Source organism: Aegilops tauschii, chromosome 7 (assembly GCF_002575655.3).
Source record: "Aegilops tauschii subsp. strangulata cultivar AL8/78 chromosome 7, Aet v6.0, whole genome shotgun sequence".
Lineage (NCBI taxonomy): Eukaryota > Viridiplantae > Streptophyta > Magnoliopsida > Poales > Poaceae > Aegilops > Aegilops tauschii.
Genome location: NC_053041.3, coordinates 272785707 through 272797282, shown reverse-complemented (window position 1 = coordinate 272797282; position 11576 = coordinate 272785707).

Genomic DNA, 11576 nt, shown 5'->3' with positions numbered 1-11576 from the left:
CCGAAATCGATGAGCTGTTGAAAAACTGGGAATAGTGCCCTGATGTCGCATGAAGCTACGTCGGTATTTCCCCAAAGAGGAAGGGATGATGCAGCACATCGGCGGTAGGTATTTCCCTCAGATATGAAACCAAGGTTATGAAACCAGTAGGAGAAGCAAGCAACACAACGTAAACAGCCCCTGCACACAAATAACAACACCTTGCAACCCACGCGTTAAAGGGGTTGTCAATCCCTTTTGGGTACGGCGCCTCAAACGGTGCGTGGACGGGAAATAAATTGTAGTAGATTGAAATAATAGATCGCAAATTAAATAAAGTGCAGCAAAGTATTTTTGTATTTTTGGTTTAATAGATCTGAATAAAAAGAGCAAATCAAATAGATCACAAAGCAAATATATGAGAAAGAAGACCCGGGGGCCGTAGGTTTCACTAGTGGCTTCTCTCGAGAAAGATATCAAACGGTGGGTGAACAAATTACTGTTGGGCAATTGATAGAACTTCAAATAATTATGACGATATCCAGGCACTGATCATTACATAGGCATCACGTCCAAGATTAGTAGACCGACTCCTGCCTGCATCTACTACTATTACTCCACACATCGACCGCTATCCAGCATGCATCTAGTGTATTAAGTTCATGGAAAAACGGAGTAATGCAATAAGAACGATGACATGATGTAGACAAGATCCGTTTATCTATGGCGGTAGATATAGATCCCATCTTTTTATCCTTAGTAGCAACGATACATACGTGTCGGTTCCCTTTCTGTCATTGGGATCAAGCACCATAAGATCGAACCCACTACCGGGCACCTCTTCCCATTGCAAGATAAATAGATCAAGTTGGCCAAACAAAACTGTAGCGACCAGACCTCAAACAGTCTGATCTCTGTGCATCAGTGTCATCCCTGGATCGGTAATGCTGACACGCACAGTACTTGAAGGATTTATAACAGAGTAGCAATCACACACTTATACATCGAATGTCTCAAAAGAGAACTTATCACAATAAATATGGCTTAAGGCCATCTAATACGATAACAGCGGAAGGCTTGGAAGATAAAGTGAGTCCATCAACTCCAACGGCATCACTGAGTGAAAGACCACGAGCAAAGGCTCCTTATTCGTCGTCTAAAAAGTCTGCAACATGATACGTTGCAGCCCGAAAACGGGTCAGCACATGGAATATGCTGGCAAAGTAACACAAGAGAGTAATGCACAGAATAAAGCTATCACTACATGCATATATGGCTGGTGGAGGCTGTATGGTTAATATGTTTTGCGGAAAGCCAATTTTCCCTACTGCAAAGGAATATATTTTATTTAACTACAAAGTTTGTTGAAAAACATTGAGAATGGTAAACCCCATCTCAATACCAATTAAGAGTAATTAATAACCCAACCAACATTATATTAAGAGTGATGAGATCCACATGATAATCCAAGAACTAGCTACTCAAGATGTCCATAACCGGGGACACGACTAACCATGATTAGTTTGTACACTCTGCAGAGGTTTGTGCACTTTTCCCCACAAGACTCGATCTCCTCCGTTGGATTTCTCGCACTACATAATGTTTGAGAAACGGATGACCGAGACACAGTCTTTCCTAAGAGGTCCCCTTAACCGATAGATAGGCATGTACACCTACAATCCCCTACATCTGCTAGCCCATCATGGAAAGGTTTCCCACAACTTACTCAACTATGCCAGAGCCCATAATGGCATGTGGCTGCACACGGAAGTTTCTAGCATGAAAAATCTTATGATCCCTTTGAGCCTGGGTGGCAGTCCATAGGAGAATCACATGGTACCCCGGGATTTCCAAAAATACAGGCAACACTGGGTTCCCCAGGTGCCTCAATCCACCCAGATGTGTATTAAAGTTGCCACCTTAAGTTGAACCATTAAGTAAACAATCTCACAATCTGTCATGGAATACACTCAAACCCAATCCACGTCTACGAGCATAGCGTGGCAATATAATTATAACATAATAGTAACTCCCAAGGTTTGAATGCAGGGCAATAGGTTCCTACCTCATCAACTACTTCCCAATACCCACATGTTATCAATTCCTAACCATGCAATGTTTGAGGGGTTGAAACTAATGCACAAAAACTGGGTAGTAAAAGGGATATGAACAAAGTGTTACCTGCCTTGCTGATGATCCGCGAAACCTAGAGACTCGTAGTAGCACGCTTCGCACTCCGGGTACTCTATCACAAACAAAAAAGCATACAATAAGCAATCAAGCAAGATGCACGGGTAAAACTCAAATAAGAAGATCTAACCAGAAAGTTCAACCTAAGAACTCCGGTTGCAAAAAGAATCAAATCAAACGAAGCAACGAAACTCAAACTGCGAAAGAAACAAGCTTCATTTACTAATCTGGACTAAACTCAAATTTTACAGTAGCAAAAACTTGTTTAAGTTGATTAAATAGAAAGAGGGCTTCGAGACGAAACTCTAGGCGCTTGAATCGCCTGATTCCGATAAACGAGCGAAAAGTTAAACTAAAACGAAAATCGGATCAGAAATCACAATCGAAAATAATCGCAAAAAATCCGAGAAAAAGAAAACTGACGAATACACTAACGAACGAGTTCGCTATCTGCGGTTAACGGGCGAAAACCGTTCGTTAAAACGAACGTACGGACGAACGTTCGCTATATAACTAAACTGAAAAAAATAAAACCGACATAATAAAAAAACGCATCTAGGTTTTTACCGAAAAAACTAACCGGTCAAAGAAAACCGAAGGCGGCGCCGGCGAACTCCGGCGACGGTGGCGGGGTGGCGAGGCGGCGGCGCGGCTTCGGCGGGTCGGCGGCGGCACGGCGGCAGCGGGCGGCGTCGCTAGGGTTTCGGCGGGGCGGGCTGATGGGCTGCGGCGCTGTGCCTCGGCGGCTTATAAAGCCCCCCCCCCCCCGGGCGGAGTCCCGGGCGGGTACGGCCCAAAGTCGGTTTCTTTTAAAAAAATATTCTAGCATGCAGAAAAAGAAATACTAAACGGACTCCAAAAATCCCGAAATAAATTTTCCCCGTCCTCTAAAAATATGCCGGACAAGGTGAACATTTATTTGGGCCTCTAATGCAATTTTGAAAACGCATATTTTTCCTAATTCAAATAAAATAGCGATAAAAATCTGAATAAAACTCTTATTTGATTTTAACATTAAATCTCCAATATTTATTTATTTTGAGGAAGTCATTTTATGCTCTCTCTTTTATTTTTATAAAATAAATATTCAAAGAGAAAATAATTAAAATCAAATGATCCTCTTTTCAAAATTCGAGAAAAACTCAAATATGAAAATAACGAAATTCCCAACTCTCTCCGTGGGTCCTTGTGTTGCGTAGAATCTCTAGGATCAAACCAAAATGCAATAAAGTATGATATGCAATGATGATCTATTGTATAACATTCCAAATTGAAAATTTGGGATGTTACAAAAACCCAAATATCGGACAAGAAATACGAGGCTATAAGAGATCATGCATATACGAGATCAAAGAAACTCAAATAACTTTCATGGATATAAAAAGATATAACTGATCATAAACTCAAAGTTCATTAGATCCCAACAAGCACACCGCAAAAGAGTTACATCGTATGGATCTCCAAGAGACCATTGTATTGAGAAGTCAGCGAGAGAGAGAAAGCCATCTAGCTACTAACTATGGACCCGAAGGTCTACAAAGAACTACTCACGCATCATCGGAGAGGCACCAATGGAAGTGGTGAACCCCTCCGTGATGGTGTCTAGATTGGATCTGGTGGTTCTGGACTCTGCAGCGGCTGGATGAATATTTCGTCGACGCTTCTAGGGTTCTATGATTTTTGGGGTATTTATAGATCAAAGAGGCGGTCCGGGGGGCACCCGAGGTGGGCACAACCCACCAGGCCGCGCCAGGGCCTCCTGGCGCGCCCTGGTGGGTTGTGCCCCCTCGGGGCACCCCCCAGGTGCAACCAGGGCCCATTGCCTTCCTTCTGGCCCATAAAAAATCATCGTGGATTTTCGTGGCATTTGGACTCCGTTTGGTATTGATTTCCTCAAGCTTAACTCCTACTCGTCCTCGAGTAGGTAAGTGATAAAAACAGAATTTTTGATGTGGAGTGTTGTTCATCAAGTCATATCATATTCTTTTCTTTATAGCATGGACATTTTGACTTTTATGTGATTCAGAGCAATAGTCTAGTTTTGACATAATAATTTAGATACTCATGCATATCAACAAGCAACCATGTCTTTCAAAATATCAATGCTAAAATAAGTTATCCCTAGCCCATCATGCTCAAACATTGATCCATTCATGCAACACACTCGAATATTAACTACACCCAATACTTAAGTACGATCATATTGCCTGTTAGTTGGTGCTTTTATAAGAGAAGATGGAGACTCAAATTTCAAAAATAAAAATTGCATAAAGTAAAAGAAAGGCCCTTCGCGGAGGGAAGTAGGGGTTTGTAGAGGTGCCAGAGCTCAAAGCGAAAAATAGAGAGATAAAAACATTTTGGGAGGTGTATCCATCCCACCAACGAAAACAACTCAGAGTTCCGAACACTTTCCATGCTAGATATGCCATAGGCGGTTCCCAAACAGAAAATAAAGTTTATCCCTTTTCCACCATTCTTTCACTTTCCATGGCTAACCGTATCCACGGGTGCCCTCCATACCAACACTTTCCAAGGAATTTATTATTTGACAACATAAAGTAAATTCATTTTTGCATTTCAGGACTGGGCATCCCTAAAACCTTTGCCTTACTCTCGTGCAATGACAAGTGAATAAACACTCATCGTGAGAATAACTCATCCAGCATGGCAAATATTAGTCACTCGTTACCGTTCCGCGAGCGAAACAAACACACAAAAGAGAAGTTTATTTTGAAAGTTAGAGATGGCACATGCAAATTTGCTTAGAACGGCAAAAGAATACCGCATATAGGTAGATATAGTGGACTCATGTGGCAAAATTGGTTTGAAGGATTTTGGATGCACAAGTAGAGGTCATACTTAGTGCAAAATGAAGGCTAGCAAAAAGATTGAGAAGCGACTAACAAAGAAACGAATAATCTCATAAGCAAGCATTAAGCATAATTAACACCGAATAATGCACCACAAGTAGGATATAATTTTCATTGCATGATTATTGACTTTCGTGCATGCATAGGGAATCACAAACCTTAACACCAATATTCTTACTAGAGCACAATTACTCATCAACATAACTCACATATCTCATCATCATATCTCAAAACTATTACTAAGAATCAACTTTATTTTGTCCAATGATCTTCATGACATTTTTTACTTTATCCTTCTTGGATATCTATCACTTTGGGACTAATTTTCATGTGTTGCTTTTCATAAGCTCAAACAAATATAAGTGAAGATCATGAGCATAACAGATTTTCTTTCTCTCAAAATAATTTAAGTGAAGCAAGAGAGAATTTCTTCAAAATTTTACTAACTCTCAAATAAATCTAAGTGAATCCAGAGAGCATTTCTTCAAAAATACAAAGCACACCGTGCTCAAAAAGATATAAGTGAAGCACTAGAGCAAGTCCTAGCTCATAAAAGATTTAAGTGAAGCACAGAGAGCAATTCTAACAAGTCATGATATAATTTTGGCTCTCTCAAATAGGTGTGTCCAGGAAGGATTGATGACTTAAAACACAAAATGAAACAAGCAAAGACACAAATCATACAAGACGCTCCAAGCAAAACACATATCATGTGACGAATAAAAATATAGTCTTGAGTAAAATACCAATAGTTTTTGGAAGAAAGTGGGGATGCCACTCGGGAGAATCCCCAAGCTTAGTTGGTTGCTCATTCTTGGATAGTAGCTTGGGATTCCGGGGCATCCCCAAGCTTAGGCTCTTGCATCCTTCCTTCATCTATCGTAAGATAACACAAAACTTGAAAACTTCAATCACACAGAACTCAACAAAACCTTTGTGAGATCCGTTAGTATAAGAAAGCAAACTACTACTATAAGTGTTGTATCAAACCAATTCATATTTTGTTTTTGTATTATATCTACTGTATTCCAACTTTTCTATGGCAAAAACTCATCAAAGAAAACCATAGAGCCGTCAAAATAAGCACACAACACAAAGAAAACAGAATTTGTCAAAACAGAACAGTCTGTAGTAATCTGACTTTTGCGAATACTTATGGAACTCCAAAAATTCTACCAAATTAGGAAGACTAGGGTAATTTGTATATTAATATTCTGCAAAAAGAATCAGAGCAAAATCTCTTTTCTGTGATTTATGAAAATTATTTTCGTGAGCACAAAGTTTATGTCTTTTTCAGCAAGATCAAACAACTATCACCCAAGAAGATCCTAAAGGATTTACTTGGCACAAACACTAATTAAAACACAAAAAACACAATCATAATAGTAGCATAATTGTGTAAACACTCAAGAACAGAGAGAAAAAAGTAAAAAAAAATTGTTCATTGGGTTGCCTCCCAACAAGCGCTATAGTAAAGCAAGGATCTAAGTTTTGTCATCTTTGATTCGAGATCCATAAGATGCCCTCATGATTGATTCATAAGGTGGCTTAATTCTTGTTCTAGGAAAGTGTTCCATACCTTTCCTCAAAGGAAATTGGAACTTGATATTTCCTTCTTTCATATCAATCACGGCACCGATAGTGCGTAAAAACGGTCTACCAAGAATAATTGGACAAGACAGGTTGCAATCAATATCAAGAACAATAAATATATGGGCACATAGTTCCTATTTGCAAGAATAAGAACATCATTAATTCTTCCCATAGGATTTTTAATAGTAGAATCCGCCAAGTGCAAATTAAAAGAACATTCTTCAAGATTAGTAAGACCAAGCACATAAAGATTTCGGAATTGTAGAAACACTAGCACCCAAGTGACACAAAGCAAAACACTCATAATTTTTAATCTTGACTTTGATAGTAGGTTCCCACTCATCATGCAATTTTCTAGGAATTGATACTTTTAATTCCAATTTTTCTTCAAGAGCTTTCATCATAGGATCAACACTATGTTTAGTAAAAGCTTTGTTTTGTTCATAAGCATGGGGTGAATTTACCATGGATTGCAACAAAGAAATACAATCAATCAAGGAGAAACTATCATAATTAAAGTCTTTGTAATCCAAAATAGTGGGTGCATCACTAACTAAAGTTTTGACCTCTCCAAACCCACTTTCATTAATTTTCTCAACAAGATTTTCACCCTCCGAAATATTGGGATGCCTTCTACCTAAAGTTGACTCTTCTCCAGTCGCCTTTTCATCATTCTTACCTTTACTAAACAAGGAATCAATAGAAGAAACACCAATCATTTTAAGATCTTCATCATCTTTGCAAGAATAATCACTAGAAAAAGCTTTCTCTAAAAATTCTCTTTTAGCTCTAAGCATAGCAGTTCTTTTCTTACTTTCATCCATAGAAACATAAAGAGCTTTAATTGATTCATCTACTTTAGGCACAAAAAATTTCATCTTGAGATTTTCCACATCATGAGAAATTCTATCAACACTTCTAGACAAATCATCAATCTTATTCAACTTTTCTTCTATGGAAGTGTTGAAAAGTTTTTGCGTGTTGATAAATTCTTTAATATTATTATCAAGATCAGAGGTGTTCCTATTATTATTATAAGATTGATTTCCATAAGAATTACCATAATTATTAGAGGAATTACTAGGAAAAGGCCTAGGATTAAAATTTCCTCTATAAGCATTGTTGTTGAAATTATTTCTAGAGATAAAATTCACATCAATGGCATCACTATTTTGCTCAATCAAAGTAGAAAAAGGCATATCATTAAAATCAATAGGAGCACTTTTACTAGCAACCAATTTCATAAGAGCATCAACTTTTATCACTCAAAGAAGAAATTTCTTCAACCGAATTAACTTTTTTACTAGTAGGAGCTCTTTCGGTATGCCATTGTGAATAATTTGCCATGATATTATCAAGCAATTTGGTGGCTTCACCCAAAGTAATTTCCATAAAAGTACCACCCGCGGCGGAATCTAAAATATTACGAGAAACGAAATTCAACCCCGCATAAAAAATTTGTATGATCATCCAAAGATTTAACCCATGAGTTGGGCAATTCCTTAGCATCATTTGCATCCTTTCCCAAGATTGTGCAACATGATCATGTTCAAGTTGCTTGAAATTCATGATCTGGGTTCTAAGGGAAATAATTTTTGGGGGCGGAAAATACTTAGTGATAAAAGCATCTTTGACACTTATTCCAAGAATCGATACTATTGCGAGGCAAAGAAGAGAACCAAATTTTTGCAGAATCACGCAAAGAAAACAAGAATAATTTCATCTTAACCACATCATTGTCCACATCTTTTTTTCTTTTGCATATCGCATAAATCCACGAAGGTATTAAGATGGGACGCGACATCCTCATTAGGAGTACCAGAAACTTGGTCTTTCATAACAAGATTCAGCAAAGCAGTATTAATATCACAAGTCTCCGCACTAGTGGCGGGAGGAGCAAGCGGAGTGCCAATAAAATTATTGTTGTTGCTATTTGAGAAATCACATAACTTGGTGTTCTCTTGAGTCATGATGACTACACAACAAGATTGCACTCAAAAACAGATCCGGCAAGAAAACAGCGAATGGAAAAAGAAAGGCGAATAAAACGGCAAATTTTTGTGAAGTGGGGGAGAGGAAAACGAGAGGCAAATGGCAAATAATGTAAATTGAAAGGAGATGAGATTTGTGGTTAGGAACCTGGTTATGTTGAAGGTCCTCCCCGGCAACGGCACCAGGAATTCCTTTTGATGTCGCTTGAAGCTACGTCAGTATTTCCCTAAAGAGGAAGGGATGATGCAGCACAGCGGCGGTAGGTATTTCCTTTAGATATGAAACCAAGGTTATCGAACCAGTAGGAGAACCAAGCAACACAACGTAAACAGCCCCTGCACACAAATAACAGCACCTCGCGAACCGACGTGTTAAAGGGGTTGTCAATCCCTTTCGGGTACGGCGCCTCAAACGGTGCGTGGACGGGAAATAAATTTTAGTAGATTGAAATAATAGATCGCAAATAAAATAAAGTGCAGCAAAGTATTTTTATATTTTTGGTTTAATAGATCTGAATAAAAAGAGCAAATAAAAAAGATCACAAAGCAAATATATGAGAAAGAAGACCCAGGGGCCATAGGTTTCACTAGTGGCCTCTCTCGAGAAAGATAGCAAACGGTGGGTGAACAAATTACTGTTGGACAATTGATAGAACTTCAAATAATTATGACGATATCCAGGCAATGATCATTACATAGGCATCACGTCCAAGAATAGTAGACCGACTCCTGCCTGCATCTACTATTATTACTCCACACATCGACCGCTATCCAGCATGCATCTAGTGTATTAAGTTCATGGAAAAATGGAGTACTGCAGTAAGAACGATGACATGATGTAGACAAGATCCGTTTATCTATGGCGGTAGATATAGATCCCATCTTTTTATCCTTAGTAGCAACGGTACATACATGTCGGTTCCCTTTCTGTCACTGGGATCAAGCACCGTAAGATCGAACCCACTACCGGGCACCTCTTCCCATTGCAAGATAAATATATCAAGTTGGCCAAACAAAACCCAAATATCGGAGAAGAAATATGAGGCTATAAGAGATCATGCATATAAGAGATCAAAGAAACTCAAATAACTTTCATGGATATAAAAAGATATAACTGATCATAAACTCGAAGTTCATCAGATCCCAACAAACACACCGCAAAAGGGTTACATCATATGGATCTCCAAGAGACCATTGTATTGAGAATTCAGCGAGAGAGAGAAATCCATCTAGCTACTAACTACGGACCCGAAGGTCTACAAAGAACTACTCACGCATATTCAGAGAGGCACCAATGGAAGTGGTGAACCCCTCCGTGATGGTGTCTAGATTGGATCTGGTGGTTCTGGACTCTGCAGCGGCTGGATGAATATTTCGTCGACGCTTCTAGGGTTCTGGGATTTTTGGGGTATTTATAGAGCAAAGAGGCGGTCCGGGGCACCCGAGGTGGGCACAACCCACCAGGTCATGCTAGGGCCCCCTGGTGCGCCCTGGTGGGTTGTGCCCCCCTCGGGGCACCCCCCAGGTGCAACCAGGGCCCATTGCCTTCCTTCTGGCTCATAAAAAATCATCGTGAAGTTTCGTGGCATTTGGACTTCATTTGATATAAATTTCCTGTGATGTAAAAACATGGAAAAAATAGCAACTGACACTTGGCACTATGTCAATAGGTTAGTACCAAAAATTGATATAAAATGATTATAAAACATCCAAGATTGATAATAAAACAACATGGAACAATCAAAAATTATAGATACATTGGAGACGTGTCATGCCCCGCACCGGGAAAGACGATGAAAAAGGGACCGGAGCCGCTGCTGAAGGTATGGAAGATGAGGTCTGTTTTCTGGGAATTGGAGTACTGGCACAAACTCGACACGCCTCATTGCCTTGATCAAATGCATATCCACAAGAATGTCCTTGAGAGCTTGCTTGCGACACTGATGAACATGCCGGATAAGACCAAGGATGGGCCGAAGGCAAGAAAAGACTTGCAAGATTTGAAAATCAGGGAAGATCTGCACATGCTGCCCTGTAAAAAGTCAGAGGAGACAGAGACGGAGACAGAGGCGCGGGAGAAGAAGGGAAAAAAGTAAAGGAAGAGGATTATTTCCCCCCTTCTTGCTTCACCTTAAGTCCGGCTGAGATCGATCAATTCTTCAAGTGCCTTACTGGAACCAAAGCAGATATCTAGACACGAAGAAGAAAAGGTTCAGCGGGATGAAGTCCCATGACTATCATGTGATGATGACGCAGATACTACCTATTGCCCTTATAGGGATAATGGACAAGCACGTCCGTGACATGCTTATTGGTCTCTGCAACTTTTTCGACGTCATCTCTCGAAAGTCGATCAGTGTGAAGCAGCTCTGAAGGCTACAGGAAGAGATCGTTGTGATACTCAATGAGCTTGAGATGTACTTCCCGCCCGCGTTCTTTGACATCATGGTGCATCTGTGTGCCCATATTGTGGACGACATAATAGACCTGGGTCCGTCATTCCTGCACAACATGATGCCGTTTGAGAGGATGAATGGGATCATCAAAGGATTTGTTCGTAACATGTCCCGTCCGGATGGAAGCATCGTCCAGGGCTATCTGACACAAGAGTGCATCTCTTTCTGCGAGAATTTTCTATATGGCCCAGACCAGCCACCTGGTGTTGGTTTGCCCGTTAACAAGCACAATGGGAGGCTGGAAGGAGAAGGTCACTCCAACGGTCACAGGGAACTACACGTGGCCTACTTAGATCGACGCAACGACTTTGACAGAGCAAACTTGGTAGTGCTACAACACCTAGACCAGGTAGATCCTTTCGTGGCACTGCACAAAGAAGTATCATGATCGGGGGTATGCAGGACGGACACCGAAGTTACTAGAGAGCACAACTCCACTTTCCAGCACTAGTTCAAAGAGCATATTATTGCTAATCCCCAGGAAGAGGGCTCTAAGG